Below are 16,848 nucleotides of genomic sequence, written 5' to 3'. Positions count from 1 at the left end.
TTCCCTCCATACTCCTTGATCCCTTTATCCGTAAGGGCGATATCAAACTCCCTTTGGATAGATCTAAATAACTGGCCTCAACAACTTTCTGTGATAGAGATTTCCACAGGGTAATAACCCTCCGACTCAAGAAGTTTCTCCTCATTTCGGTCTTAAATGGCTTACCCATTATCCTTCGACTGTGACCCCTGGTTCTGGACTAAACCAGAATCGGGAACATTCTTCTGCCTCTAACCTGTCCACTCCCGTCAGTATGTTTATGTTTCTATGAGATCCATTCCCATTTTTCTAAACTCCAGTGAATACAGGCACAGTCGATCCAGTCTCTCCTCATTTGTCAATCCTGCCATCCCGGGAATCAGTCTGGTGAACCTTCGCTGCACTCCTTCAATAGCAAGAACGTCCTTTCTCAGATTGGGAGACCAAAACTAACACAATATTCCAGGTGAGGCCTCATCAAGGCCCTGTACAAAAGTATTAAAATATCCCTGCTCCGATACTCAAATCCCCTAGCTATGAAGACCATTTGCCTTCTTCACCGCCTGCTGTACATGAATGCCAACTTTCAATGACTGATGTACCATGACTCCCAGATCTCGTTGCACCTCGCCTTTTCCTAATCTGTCGCCACTCAGATAATATTCTGCATTCCTGTTTTTGCCACCAAAGTGGATATTCTCACATTTATCCACATTATACTGCATCTGCCATGCATTTGCCCACTCAACTAACCCGTCCAAGTCATCCTGCAGCCTCTTGGCATCCTCTTAACAGCTCAGACAGCAAACCAGCTTGGTATCAACTGCAAGCTTGGAGATATTACACTCAATTCCTTCATCTAAATCATTGATGTATATTGTAAATAGCTGGGGCCCCAGCACTGAACCCTGCAGCACCACACTTTTCACTGTCTGCCATTCTGAAAAGGACCCGTGTATCCTGACACGCTGCGTCCTGTCTGCCATACAGTTCTCTATCCACTTCAATACCTTACCCCCAATATTTGTGCTTTAATTTTGCCACTAATGTCTTGTGTGGACCCTTGTCAAGAGCCTTTCTGAAAATCCAAATACACCAGATCCACTGGTTCTCCCTTGTCCACTCTACTAGTTATGTCCTCAAAAAATTCTGGAAGATTTGTTAAGCATGATTTCCCTTTCATAAAACCAATGATTACTTAGACCGATCCTGTCACTGCTTTCCGAATGCGCTGCTATTTCATCTTTAACAACTGATTCCAACATCTTCCCCACTGCCGATGTCAGGCTAACTGGTCTATAATTCCCCGTTTTCTCTCTCCCTCCTTTTCTGAAAAGTGGTATTACATTAGCTACCCTCCAGTCCATAGTAACTGATCCAGAGTCGATAGGCTGTTGGACAATGATCACTAATGCATCCACTATTCCTGGGGCCACTTCCTGAAGTATTCTGGGATGCAGATTATCAGGCCCTTGGGATTTATCGGCCTTCAATCCCAGCAATTTCGATAACAAACTCTGCTGACTAATAAGGATTTCCTTCAGTTCTTCCTTCTCGCTCGACACTCGGTCCCCCAGTATTTCCAGAAGGTTATTTGTGTCTTCCTTCATGAAGACAGAACTAAAGTATTTGTTCAATTGGTCTGCCATTTCTTTGTTCCCCATTATAAATTCATCTGATTCTGACAGCAAGGGACCTTCGTTTGTCTTCACTAATATTTTTCTCTTCACATATCTATCGAAGCTTTTGCAGTCAGTTTTTATGTTCCCAGCAAGCTCCCTCTCATATTCTATTTTCCAACTTCTAATTAAACCCTATGTCCTCTGCTGAATTCTAAATTTCACCCAATTCTTAGGTTTTCTCCTTTTTCTGGCCTATTTATATTCCTCTTCCTTGGATTTAACACTATCCCTAATTCGCCTTGTTTGCCACAGTTGAGACACATTGCCCGCTTTGTTTTACTCCAGACACAGGTGTACAATTGTTGAAGTTCAACCATGACATCTTTAAATATCTGCCATTGCCTATCCAACGGCAATGCTTTATGTACCATTCGCCAGTCTATTCTAGGCAATTCATGTCTCGTACCATCGAAGTTAACTTTCCTTAAGTCCAGGACCCTAGTCTCTGAATTAATTGTGTTGCTCTCCATCTTAATAAAGATTTCTACCATATTATGGTCACTCTTCCCCAAGGGGCCTCGCACAACAAGATTGCTAATTAGTCCTTTCTAATTACATATCACCCAGTCTAGGATGACCAGCCTTCTAGTTGGTTCCTCGACATATTGGTGTCGAAAACCATTCCTAGTACACTCCAGGAAATCCTCCTCCACCTTATTGGTACCAGTGTGGCCAACCCAATCTATATTTGGATTAAAGTCGCCCATGATAACTGCTGTACCTTTATTGCACGCACCCCTAATTGCTTGTTTTCTGTTGTCCCCAACCTCACTACTACTGCTTGGTGGTCTGTACACAACGTCCACGAGTGTTTTCTGCCCTTTGGTATTCTGCAGCTCTACCCGTACCGATTCCAGATCATCCAAGCTAATGTCCTTCCTTACTATTGCGTTAATTTCCTCTTTAACCAGCAACGCTACCCCACCTCCTTTTCCTTTTTGTCTATGGTTCCTGAATGTTGAATACCTCTGTATGTCGTGTTCCCAGCCTTGGTCATCCTGCAGCCATATCTCTGAAATCCCAATTATATCATATTCGTTAATATATGCATGCGCAGTAAGTTCATCTACCTTATTACGAATACTCCTCGCATTGAGGCACAGAGCCCTGAGGCTTGTATTTTTTAACAAACTTTCTCCCTTTAGATTTTGGCTGTAATGTGGCCGTTTATAATTTTTACCTTGTGTTTCTCTGCTCTCGATTTTTACTTTTCTTCTTTCCATCATTTGCTTCTGCCCCCATTCGACGTCCCTCAATCTCCCTGCATAGGTTCCTACCGCCTGCTATATTAGTTTAATACCTCCTCAACAGCACTAACAAACACTTCCCCTAAGACATTGATTTTGGTCCTTCCCAGGTTCAGACCATCCGGTTTTACTGGGCCCAATTCCCCCAGAACCGGTTCCAATATCCAAGGACTTTGAGTCGCTCCCTCCTGCACCACTCCTCAAGCCACGTATTCATCTTAGCTATCCTGCTAACTCTACGCTGACTAGCACGTGGCACTGGCAGCCATCTTGAGATTACTACCTTTGAGATCTACCTTTTAATTTAACTCCTAGATTCCTAAATTCAGCTTGTAGGACCTCATCCCGTTTTTCCACATATATTGTTGGTACCTATATGCACCGCGACAACTGGCTTGTCACGCTCCCCCTCCAGAATTTCCTGCAGCCACTCCGGGAAATACTTGACCATTGCACCATGGAGGCAACATACCATCCTGGAGTCTCGGTTGCGACTGCAGAAACGCCTATCTATTCCCCTTAAAATAGAATCCCCAACCACTATTGCTCTCCCATTCTTTTTCCTGCCCTCCTGTGCATCAGAGCCACCCACGGTGCCATGAACTTTGCTGCTGGCTACCCCTGTTGAGCCATCTCCCCCAACAATATCCAAAACGGTATATTTGTCTTGGAGGGAGATGACTCAGGGGAGCCACGCACTGCCTTCCCGTTCCTGTTCTGATTGATGATAACGCATTCCCTATCTGCCTGTGGAACCTTTACCTGCGTTGTGAGCAACTCATTAAACGTGCTATTCTCGAAATCCTCAGCATCGTGGATGCTCCACAGTGAATCCATCCGCAGCTCCATTGCCCTAACGCGGTCGCAAGAAATATTCAATATAACTCCAGAAACAGGGTAATTTCCTGATGAAACTGGATGTTAACTAGAAACAGAAGATATAGCGCTGGAGACAGCTGAAGTGGCTCCATAAACATGGGAAATCGGATCTCCGGAGACATGGAATGTAAAAGAAAAATAATGCGGCTGCTGGATTCTTGAATAATAACAGAAAATGCGTGAAATTTCAGCAGGTGAGGCAGCATCTGTGCTGAAAAGCAGAGTTAACGTTTCGGGTAGATGACACTTCGTCAGAACTGCAGAATCTTGGAAAAGAACAGATTCTTGAATTAAACACGAATACAAAAGCAAAATATTGTGGATAGAAACATAGAAACATAGAAACATAGAAAATAGGTGCAGGAGCAGGCCATTCAGCCCTTCTAGCCTGCACCGCCATTCAATGAGTTCATGGCTGAACATGAAACTTCAGTACCCGCTTCCTGCTTTCTCGCCATACCCCTTGATCCCCCGAGTAGTAAGGACTTCATCTAACTCCCTTTTGAATATATTTAGTGAATTGGCCTCAACTACTTTCTGTGGTAGAGAATTCCACAGGTTCACCACTCTCTGGGTGAAGAAGTTTCTCCTCATCTCGGTCCTAAATGGCTTACCCCTTATCCTCAGACTGTGACCCCTGGTTCTGGACTTCCCCAACATTGGGAACATTCTTCCAGCATCTAACCTGTCTAAACCCGTCAGAATTGTAAACGTTTCTATGAGGTCCCCTCTCATTCTTCTGAACTCCAGTGAATACAAGCCCAGTTGATGCAGTCTTTCTTGATAGGTCAGTCCCGCCATCCCGGGAATCAGTCTGGTGAACCTTCGCTGCACTCCCTCAATAGCAAGAATGTCCTTCCTCAAGTTAGGAGACCAAAACTGTACGCAATACTCCAGGTGTGGCCTCACCAAGGCCCTGTACAACTGTAGGAACACCTCCCTGCCCCTGTATTCAAATCCCCTCGCTATGAAGGCCAACATGCCATTTGCTTTCTTAACCGCCTGCTGTACCTGCATGCTAACCTTCAATTACTGATGTATCATGACACCCAGGTCTCGTTGCACCTTCCCTTTTCCTAATCTGTCACCATTCAGATAATAGTCTGTCTCTCTGTTTTTACCACCAAAGTGGATAACCTCACATTTATCCACATTATACTTCATCTGCCATGCATTTGCCCAGTCACCTAAGCTATCCAAGTCATTCTGCAGCCTAATAGCATCCTCCTCGCAGCTCACACTGCCACCCAACTTTGTGTCATCCGCAAATCTGGAGACACTGCATTTAATCCCCTCGTCTAAATCATTAATGTACAATGTAAACAGCTGGGGCCCCAGCACAGAACCTTGCGGCACCCCACTAGTCACTGCCTGCCATTCTGAAAAGTACGCGTTTACTCCTACACTTTGTTTCCTGTCTGACAACCAGTTCTCAATCCACGTCAGCCCACTACCCCCAATCCCATGTGCTTTAACTTTGCACATTAATCTCTTGTGTGGGACCTTGTCGAAAGCCTTCTGAAAGTCCAAATATACCACATCAACTGGTTCTCCTTTGTCCACTTTACTGGAAACATCCTCAAAAAATTCCAGAAGATTTGTCAAGCATGATTTCCCTTTCATAAATCCATGCTGACTTGGACCTATCATGTCACCATTTTCCAGATGCACTGCTATGACATCCTTAATAATTGATTCCATCATTTTACCCACGACTGTGGTCAGGCTGACCGGTCTATAATTACTTGTTTTCTCTCTCCCTCCTTTTTTAAAAAGTGGGGTTACATTGGCTACCGTCCACTCCATAGGAACTGATCCAGAGTCAATGGAATGTTGGAAAATGACTGTCAATGCATCCGCTATTTCCAAGGCCACCTCATTAAGTACTCTGGGATGCAGTCCATCAGGCCCTGGAGATTTATTGGCCTTCAATCGCATCAATTTCCCCAACACAATTTCCCGACTAATAAAGATTTCCCTCAGTTCCCCCTCCTTACTAGACTCTCTGACCCCTTTTATATCCGGAAGGTTGTTTGTATCCTCCTTAGTGAATACCGAACCAAAGTACTTGTTCAATTGGTCTGCCATTTCTTTGTTCCCCGTTATGACTTCCCCTGATTCTGACTGCAGGGGACCTATGTTTGTCTTTACTAACCTTTTTCTCTTTACATACCTATAGAAACTTTTGCAATCCACCTTAATGTTCCCTGCAAGCTTCTTCTCGTACTCAATTTTCCCTGCCCTAATCAAACCCTTTGTCCTCCTCTGCTGAGTTCTAAATTTCTCCCAGTCCCCAGGTTCGCTGCTATTTCTGGCCAATTTGTGTGCCACTTCCTTGGCTTTAATACGATCCCTGATTTCCCTAGATAGCCACGGTAGAGCCACCTTCCCTTTTTTATTTTTACGCCAGACAGGAATGTACAAGTGTTGTAATTCATCCATGAGGTCTCTAAATGTCTGCCATTGCCCATCCACAGTCAACCCCCTAAGTATCATTCGCCAATCTATCCTAGCCAATTCACGCCTCATACCTTCAAAGTTACCCTTCTTTAAGTTCTGGACAATGGTCTCTGAATTTACTGTTTCATTCTCCATCCTAATGCAGAATTCCACCATATTATGGTCAATCTTCCCCAAGGGGCCTCGCAGATGGGATTGCTAATTAATCCTCTCTCATTACACAACACCCAGTCTAAGATGGCCTCCCCCCTAGTTGGTTCCTCAACATATTGGTCTAGAAAACCATCCCTTATGCACTCCAGGAAATCCTCCTCCACCGTATTGCTTCCAGTTTGGCTTGCCCAATCTCTGTGCATATTAAAGTGACCCATTATAACTGCTACACCTTTATTGCATGCACCCCTAATTTCCTGTTTGATGCCCTCCCCAACATTCCTATTACTGTTTGGAGGTCTGTACACAACTCCTACTATCGTTTTCTGCCCTTTGGTGTTCTGCAGCTCTACCCATATAGATTCCACATCATCCAAGCTAAAGTCTTTCCTAACTATTGCATTAATCTCCTCTTTAACCAACAATGCTACCCCACCTCCTTTTGCTTTTATTCTATCCTTCCTGAATGTTGAATATCCCTGAATGTTGAGTTCCCAGCCCTGATCATCCTGGAGCCACGTCTCCGTAATCCCAATCACATCATATTTATTAACATTTATTTGCACAATTAATTCATCCACCTTATTGCGGATACTCCTTGCATTAAGACACAAAGCCTTCAGGCTTGTTTTTTTAACACCCTTTGTCCTTTTAGAATTTTGCTGTACAGTGGCCCTTTTTGTTCTTTGCCTTGGGTTTCTCCGCCCTCCACTTTTCCTCATCTCCTTTCTGTCTTTTGCTTTTGCCTCCTTTTTCTTTCCCTCTGTCTCCCTGCATTGGTTCCCATCCCCCTGCCATATTAGTTTAAATCCTCCCCATCAGCACTAGCAAACACTCCCCCTAGGACATTGGTTCCGGTCCTGCCCAGGTGCAGACCGTCCGATTTGTACTGGTCCCACCTCCCCCAGAACCGGTCCCAATGCCCCAGGAATTTGAATCCCTCCCTGCTGCACCACTGCTGAAGCCGCGTATTGATCTGAGCTATCCTGCGATTCCTACTCTGACTATCACGTGGAACTGGTAGCAATCCCGAGATTACTACTTTTGTGGTCCTACTTTTTAATTTAGCTCCTAGCTCCTTAAATTCGTTTCGTAAGACCTCATCCTTTTTTTACCTATGTCGTTGGTAGCAATGTGCACTACGACAACTGGCTGTTCTCCCTCACATTTCAGAATGTCCTGCACCCGCTCCGAGACATCCTTCACCCTTGCACCAGGGAGGCAACATACCATCCTGGAGTCTCGGTCGCGGCCACAGAAACGCCTATCTATTCCCCTCACCATTGAATCCCCTACCACTATTGCTGTCCCACTCTTTTTCTTGCCCTCCTGTGCAGCAGAGCCAGCCACGGTGCCATGAACTTGGCTGCTGCTGCCCTCCCCTGATGAGTCATCCCCCTCAACAGTACCCAAAGCGGTGTATCTGTTTTGCAGGGAGATGACCAGATGGGACCCCTGCACTACCTTCCTTGCACTACTCTTCCTGCTGGTCTTCCATTCCCTATCTGGCTGTGGACCCTTTCCCTGCGGTAAGACCAACTCACTACACGTGATACACACGTCATTCTCAGCATCGTGGATGCTCCAGAGCGAATCCACCCTCAGCTCTAACTCCGCAACGTGGACAGTCAGGAGCTGGAGGTGGATACACTTCCTGCACACGTCGTCGTCAGGGACACCGGAAGTGTCCCTGAGTTCCCACATGGTACAGGAGGAGCATAACACCCGACCGAGCTCTCCTGCCATGACTTAACCCTTAGATACACTTAAATTGGTAATAACAATGTTAAAAGTTACTGACTAATATAAGAAGAAAAAGAAAAACTACTCACCAATCACCAGCCAATCACTTACCCCCTAGGCTGTGACGTCACCTTTGTATCTTTGCCTTCTCCCTGTAGCTGCACCGGTACGCCTCTCGCCGACCCCGGACTCGCGCTGCTCCAAGCTCCCGCCTCCTCGACTGACTGCTCGACTCCCGCTGGCCTTTATAGGCCTCTCGCCGACCCCGGACTCGCGCTGCTCCAAGCTCCCGCCTCCTCGACTGACTGCTCGACTCCCGCTGGCCTTTATAGGCCTCTCGCCGACCCCGGACTCGCGCTGCTCCAAGCTCCCGCCTCCTCGACTGACTGCTCGACTCCCGCTGGCCTTTATAGGCCTCTCGCCGACCCCGGACTCACGCTGCTCCAAGCTCCCGCCTCCTCGACTGACTGCTCGACTCCCGCTGGCCTTTATAGGCCTCTCGCCGACCCCGGACTCGCGCTGCTCCGAGCCCCCGCCTCCTCGACTGACTGCTCGAACTGCCTGACTCCCGCTGGCCTTTATAGGCCTCTCGCCGACCCCGGATTTGCGCTGCTCCGAACTCCCGCCTCCTCGACTGACTGCTCGAACTGCCTGACTCCCGCTGGCCTTTATAGGCCTCTCGCCGACCTCGGACTCGCGCTGCTCCGAGCTCCCGCCTCCTCGACTGACTGCCAATGATGCTGGAATCTGGAATGAAAACTGAAAATGCTGTAAATCTCAGCAGGTCAGGCAGCATCTGTGGAGAGGAATTAACTAATACAAAAGGAAAATATTGGGGATGCTGGAATCTGAAACGAAAAGAGAAAATATAGATCTTCCCCTCTCCCAATCAGTGCTTCGAAGAATCGGTTCTTTTCCAACACTCTCCAGTTCTGACAAAGTGTCATCGACCAGAAACGTTATCATTGCTTCCTCTCCACGGGAGATACTGCCTGACCTGCTGAGATTTCCAGCATTTTATGTTTTTACTACAATTGATGTGTCCCAAAACTCTGTCCACTTATTAGCTGTCCTGTGCGATCGCTTAGGTTCCTCTTGCACATAATTTGGCAATGGAGGATGAGTAATATAGATTCAAAGATATAACCAGGAAATACATTTACAACAAACAGGTGCTCTCTGCAATACAATTATTTAAAAAAACTATTGCATTATAATAGACAAACACTAACGCAGGTAAGTATATTTATTTATATACCAAAGCACAACTCACAGCTACACGTTTCACGAACACAAATACACCACAATATATTTACAACTATCACAGCTCAAAAAAGATTTTACTCGCTGCGAATCCTCGGCAAGTGCTGCTGTGCCTGTTTTTAGTGTGCTTGTGCTCGGTGTATGGGAAGATTTGGCCGGGCCGTGGTATATCGGGGCTGCATTTCCCTCCCTCAGAGCCTGAGAGATCAGCCAGCACGGGAGGAGCGTTTAATTTATAGCCTAATGCCCTTCTCCAAAATGTGAAGGGACGTAAAACTGGGCAGAGTGCCGATAGAAAGTAACACAAAAAGAGCGAATGATTCTAACAAAATTAATGTTGAAAATTATTATCACGCAACCGCTGAACCGCCCATCCCTCAAGCAATGTCCTGATATGAAACCAGCCTCTTCCCTAAAAATGAAGGGAATACAAAATAACCAGAAATTGCTGAAACCTGGGAGTGAACCAGGAGTCAGTCGAGGAGGCGGGAGCTCGGAGCAGCGCGAGTCCGGGGTCGGCGAGAGGCCTATAAAGGCCAGCGGGAGTCGAGCAGTCAGTCGAGGAGGCGGGAGCTCGGAGCAGCGCGAGTCCGGGGTCGGCGAGAGGCCTATAAAGGCCAGCGGGAGCTCGGAGCAGTCAGTCGAGGAGGCGGGAGCTCGGAGCAGCGCGAGTCCGGGGTCGGCGAGAGACGTACCGGTGCAGCTACAGGGAGAAGGCAAAAAAACAAAGGTGACGTCACAGCCTAGGGGGTAAGTGATTGGCTGGTGATTGGTGAGTAGTTTTTCTTTTTCTTCTTATATTGGTCAGTAACTTTTAACATTGTTATTACCAGTTTAAGTGTATCTAAGGGTTAAGTCATGGCAGGAGAGCTCGGTCGGGTGTTATGCTCCTCCTGTACCATGTGGGAACTCAGGGACACTTCCGGTGTCCCTGACGACTATGTGTGCGGGAAGTGTATCCGCCTCCAGCTCCTGACGGTCCGCGTTGCGGAATTGGAGCTGAGGGTGGATTTACTCTGGAGCATCCACGATGCTGAGAATGACGTGAGTATCACGTGTAGTGAGTTGGTCTTACCGCAGGGAAAGGGTCCACAGCCAGATAGGGAATGGAAGACCAGCAGGAAGAGTAGAGCAAGGAAGGTAGTGCAGGGGTCCCCTGCGGTCATCCCCCTGCAAAACAGATACACCGCTTTGGGTACTGTTGAGGGGAATGACTCATCAGGGGAGGGCAGCAGCAGCCAAGTTCATGGCACCGTGGCTGGCTCTGCTGCACAGGAGGGCAAGAAAAAGAGTGGGAGAGCGATAGTGATAGGGGATTCAATTGTGAGGGGAATAGATAGGCGTTTCTGCGGCCGCAACCGAGACTCCAGGATGGTATGTTGCCTCCCTGGTGCAAGGGTCAAGGATGTCTCGGAGCGGGTGCAGGACATTCTGAAATGGGAGGGAGAACAGCCAGTTGTCGTGGTGCACATTGGTACCAACGACATAGGCAAAAAAAGGGATGAGGTCCTACGAAACGAATTTAAGGAGCTAGGAGCTAAATTAAAAAGTAGGACCTCAAAAGTAGTAATCTCGGGATTGCTACCAGTGCCACGTGATAGTCAGAGTAGGAATCGCAGGATAGCTCAGATGAATACGTGGCTTGAGCAGTGGTGCAGCAGGGAGGGATTCAAATTCCTGGGGCATTGGGACCGGTTCTGGGGGAGGTGGGACCAGTACAAACCGGACGGTCTGCACCTGGGCAGGACTGGAACCAATGTCCTAGGGGGAGTGTTTGCTAGTGCTGTTGGGGAGGATTTAAACTAATATGGCAGGGGGATGGGAACCAATGCAGGGAGACAGAGGGAAACAAAAAGGAGCCAAAAGCAAAAGACAGAAAGGAGATGAGGAAAAGTGTAGGGCAGAGAAACCCAAGGCAAAGAACAAAAAGGGCCACTGTACAGCAAAATTCTAAAAGGACAAAGGGTGTTAATAAAACAAGCCTGAAGGCTTTGTGTCTTAATGCAAGGAGTATCCGCAATAAGGTGGATGAATTAATTGTGCAAATAGATGTTAACAAATATGATGTGATTGGGATTACGGAGACGTGGCTCCAGGATGATCAGGGCTGGGAACTCAACATTCAGGGGTATTCAACATTCAGGAAGGATAGAATAAAAGGAAAAGGAGGTGGGGTAGCATTGCTGGTTAAAGAGGAGATTAATGCAATAGTTAGGAAAGACATTAGCTTGGATGATGTGGAATCTATATGGGTAGAGCTGCAGAACACCAAAGGGCAAAAAACGTTAGTAGGAGTTGTGTACAGACCTCCAAACAGTAATAGGGATGTTGGGGAGGGCATCAAACAGGAAATTAGGGGTGCATGCAATAAAGGTGTAGCAGTTATAATGGGTGACTTTAATATGCACATAGATTGGGCTAGCCAAACTGGAAGCAATACGGTGGAGGAGGATTTCCTGGAGTGCATAAGGGATGGTTTTCTAGACCAATATGTTGAGGAACCAACTAGGGGGGAGGCCATCTTAGACTGGGTGTTGTGTAATGAGAGAGGATTAATTAGCAATCTCATTGTGCGAGGCCCCTTGGGGAAGAGTGACCATAATATGGTGGAATTCTGCATTAGGATGGAGAATGAAACAGTAATTTCAGAGACCATGGTCCAGAACTTAAAGAAGGGTAACTTTGAAGGTATGAGGCGTGAATTGGCTAGGATAGATTGGCGAATGATACTTAGGGGGTTGACTGTGGATGGGCAATGGCAGACATTTAGAGACCGCATGGATGAAGTACAACAATTGTACATTCCTGTCTGGCGTAAAAATAAAAAGGGGAAGGTGGCTCAACCGTGGCTATCTAGGGAAATCAGGGATAGTATTAAAGCCAAGGAAGTGGCATACAAATTGGCCAGAAATAGCAGCGAACCTGGGGACTGGGAGAAATTTAGAACTCAGCAGAGGAGGACAAAGGGTTTGATTAGGACAGGGAAAATGGAGTATGAGAAGAAGCTTGCAGGGAACATTAAGGCGGATTGCAAAAGTTTCTATAGGTATGTAAAGAGAAAAAGGTTGGTGAAGACAAACGTAGGTCCCCTGCAGTCAGAATCAGGGGAAGTCATAACGGGGAGCAAAGAAATGGCGGATCAATTGAACAAGTACTTTGGTTCGGTATTCACTAAGGAGGATACAAACAACCTTCCGGATATAAAAGGGGTCAGAGGGTCTAGTAAGGAAGAGGAACTGAGGGAAATCTTTATTAGTCGGGAAATTGTGTTGGGGAAATTGATGGGATTGAAGGCAGATAAATCCCCAGGGCCTGATGGCCTGCATCCTAGAGTACTTAAGGAGGTGGCCTTGGAAATAGCGGATGCATTGACAGTCATTTTCCAACATTCCATTGACTCTGGATCAGTTCCTATGGAGTGGAGGGTAGCCAATGTAACCCCACTTTTTAAAAAAGGAGGGAGAGAGAAAACAGGGAATTATAGACCGGTCAGCCTGACCTCAGTAGTGGGTAAAATGATGGAATCAATTATTAAGGATGTCATAGCAGTGCATCTGGAAAATGGTGACATGATAGGTCCAAGTCAGCATGGATTTGTGAAAGGGAAATCATGCTTGACAAATCTTCTGGAATTTTTTGAGGATGTTTCCAGTAAAGTGGACAAAGGAGAACCAGTTGATGTGGTATATTTGGACTTTCAGAAGGCTTTCGACAAGGTCCCACACAAGAGATTAATGTGCAAAGTTAAAGCACATGGGATTGGGGGTAGTGTGCTGACGTGGATTGAGAACTGGTTGTCAGACAGGAAGCAAAGAGTAGGAGTAAACGGGTACTTTTCAGAATGGCAGGCAGTGACTAGTGGAGTGCCGCAAGGTTCTGTGCTGGGGCCCCAGCTGTTTACATTGTACATTAATGATTTAGACGAGGGGATTAAATGCAGTATCTCCAAATTTGCGGATGATACTAAGTTGGCTGGCAGTGTGAGCTGCGAGGAGGATGCTATTAGGCTGCAGAGTGACTTGGATAGGTTAGGTGAGTGGGCAAATGCATGGCAGATGAAGTATAATGTGGATAAATGTGAGGTTATCCACTTTGGTGGTAAAAACAGAGAGACAGACTATTATCTGAATGGTGACAGATTAGGAAAAGGGAAGGTGCAACGAGACCTGGGTGTCATGGTACATCAGTCATTGAAGGTTGGCATGCAGGTACAGCAGGCGGTTAAGAAAGCAAATGGCATGTTGGCCTTCATAGCGAGGGGATTTGAATACAGGGGCAGGGAGGTGTTGCTACAGTTGTACAGGGCCTTGGTGAGGCCACACCTGGAGTATTGTGTACAGTTTTGGTCTCCTAACTTGAGGAAGGACATTCTTGCTATTGAGGGAGTGCAGCGAAGGTTCACCAGACTGATTCCCGGGATGGCGGGACTGACCTATCAAGAAAGATTGGATCAATTGGGCTTGTATTCACTGGAGTTCAGAAGAATGAGAGGGGACCTCATAGAAACGTTTAAAATTCTGACGGGTTTAGACAGGTTAGATGCAGAAAGAATGTTCCCAATGTTGGGGAAGTCCATAACCAGGGGTCACAGTCTGAGGATAAGGGGTAAGCCATTTAGGACCGAGATGAGGAGAAACTTCTTCACCCAGAGAGTGGTGAACCTGTGGAATTCTCTACCACAGAAAGTAGTTGAGGCCAATTCACTAAATATATTCAAAAGGGAGTTAGATGAAGTCCTTACTACTCGGGGGATCAAGGGTTATGGCGAGAAAGCAGGAAGGGGGTACTGAAGTTTCATGTTCAGCCATGAACTCATTGAATGGCGGTGCAGGCTAGAAGGGCTGAATGGCCTGCTCCTGCACCTATTTTCTATGTTTCTATGAATCTTTAAACCAACCTTCCAACACTCTCTCAAATGAGCCATTTCGGCATTACAACAAATTAAAGAAAACTTTCACACCACTTTTTTAAAGAAAACCTAACATCTGGAGAAATTACCCCGACCACACAACCCTCACTTCAGGGCAATGAGTCCCGACCAGATCTCGGAGTTCAGGTTGTGTGAATCTATTAGGAAACTCTTAATGCCCAGGTTGCGTTATCACTGCCACGGCCCGGGCACTGCCTGATTCTAGATTTGGACACATTGCTAAGTTCAAACTGTTGCATTTTTCTAACTGGCAATGAATTGACTGATAGTCATGCAGTGAGAAGCTAGTGTGATGCAGCGTAAGAAGAAAAAGTCAAGACGAAAGATAACCGAGATTGTATTGACACTTGCAGTTAAATATTGCCAAGATTTACATTGTCAATTAGCAATGAAAGAGATCTCGTCATTGAACGCTGACTTTAAAACAGCAGGCACAGAAGTGTATTTTTTATCGCAACAATGAATAATGCGCTGCTGATGGTTGCAGCAGCAGCAGTGTGATCAACTGCAAATTTGTTCATAAACAGCCGTTCACATTGCAGTAAAAACAGCGGTAAATGCTATGCTCGGCGGCCAGGAATCGAACCCAAATCGCAGTATTAAGAGCGCCGAACCGAATCTCGAGACCACCAAGGAAGCTACTGCAAGTTTGTGTGCGAAGAAGCAGACCAACCCAGTCTTTCCTGCTTGCTCCATCGAAAATCTCACCACATTTGCGCCAGATAAAACTGTTGGCAGCAAATGTCCGCGCATCCACAGCATCACGTGCGGGTAGGCATCCACTGTAATCTATTTAATTCTGTCCGTTTCTCGGGATTTTTCACTCTCGGTGCCGGGTGAACATTTCATTTGGTGTTTTGTCCTGAACTGCAGACTTTTGCCCATCTCCGGGCGACAGAATTGTTCTGTCTGTCTGTTCCTACTTTTGACCATTGACGGGAACAGGCCTCCGGTTCATCGTTTATCAGCAAACCAAGAAACACAAATAAACAGAAAGATGTGCCTCTCCACCCCGTCGGCAAAGAAGCAATGACTGTTATTCAAAATAATTACCAACCCTTGGGATTCTGTGTGGATTTGTTTCATTATAAAGATTTGTTATTAAACGTTAATAAAAAAACGAATAAAAATAATGAACACTAGAATGGAACCCGCGACCTTGGCATTATTAGTGCGAGGCTCCAAACAACGGAGCTAACCAGCCACAAAGCACGTCAAAATTGCTTGAAAGGCCAGTCTGAGGGGTTTGTGTTTCCGACTCACACTGGGTGACAGAGTTACTGCATAAACATTAAACACATCACATCACTTAAACATTGTTCACTGTTCAGATACAACACTGGGCAGAGTGTAAATAGAACGTAACAGAAAAAGAGCACTGCATCTAAAAAAAATTCATGTTGAAGATTATTATCACGCAACCGCTGAAGAGCACATCCCTCAAGCAGTGTCCCAATATAAAAGCAGTCTATCCCCTCAGAATGAAGGGAACGTGAAAAAAACAGAAATGGCTGAAACACAGGATTGAACCAGGAACCATGTGGATTTTCAGTCGAACGCCTTCCCAACTGAACTATTTCGGCCCGACAGTTGACGAAGCAAAATTTTCTCACACATTTTTGAAAGAAAACTTAAGCCCGGAAAATATTGCCCCGCCCACTCAGTCCTCATTTCAAGGCAATGGGTCCCAAAAACATCTCGGAGCTCTGGATGTGTTAATGTAATGTATAATGATACCGAAAATCTTAATGCTTATGTTAAGTTATCACTGCCCACGATCCTGGCACTTTCCAATTCCGGTCTTGCACACGTTGCAAAGTTCAAAATGTGCATTTTTCCGCATTGGAAATTAATTGACTGATAGCTGGGCTGTGATCAGCTCAGTTTGTTAGGGTGATGCCGCGCAAGAAAGTACAGAGAAGAATAATGATCATTGTGATTGTTCTAACACTGCAGTGAAATGTTGGCAAACCGTACAGTGTCAATCAGCAATTGTAGTTCAATATGTTGATTTAATGTTCTGCTGAAGTGTTCATAATGACACAAAGATTGCACACCAGGCTAGATCTCACAGTGTTGAAGACACAGTGAAATATACTGGAGAGTTTATAACTGTTTCAGGACATCAAATGTCAGTAAAATTCCCCGTTCTGTTCTCGGCACTGATGGGTTGTGAAAGGGAGACGGGCCGAAGACCTATTGAGCTGCACTGACCCCGAACCAAGGTGAAATTAAAGCAGCTTCAGTCCTTAGCAGTGATATGATGAAGAGAGATAATCAAGGAGAGATTTAACGTTAGTGATGGTGAAACTCGGTTAGATCAAAAACTCCATGAATTCTCTGCCGGGAAATTCAGATCTTGCAAATCGCCTGTGAATGTTAAACATTGACAGGGAGTAAAGCAATGTGCAATATAGGACGGGCCCAGTCCAAAAATGAATGCTCAAGGATAGGTTATCCGTGCCCATGGCCCAGGCATTCCCTGATTCCAGTCTTGCACACGTTGCGAAGT

Source organism: Pristiophorus japonicus, unplaced genomic scaffold, assembly GCF_044704955.1.
Source record: "Pristiophorus japonicus isolate sPriJap1 unplaced genomic scaffold, sPriJap1.hap1 HAP1_SCAFFOLD_787, whole genome shotgun sequence".
Classification (NCBI taxonomy): domain Eukaryota; kingdom Metazoa; phylum Chordata; class Chondrichthyes; family Pristiophoridae; genus Pristiophorus; species Pristiophorus japonicus.
Note: the sequence above shows the minus strand (reverse complement) of the source record.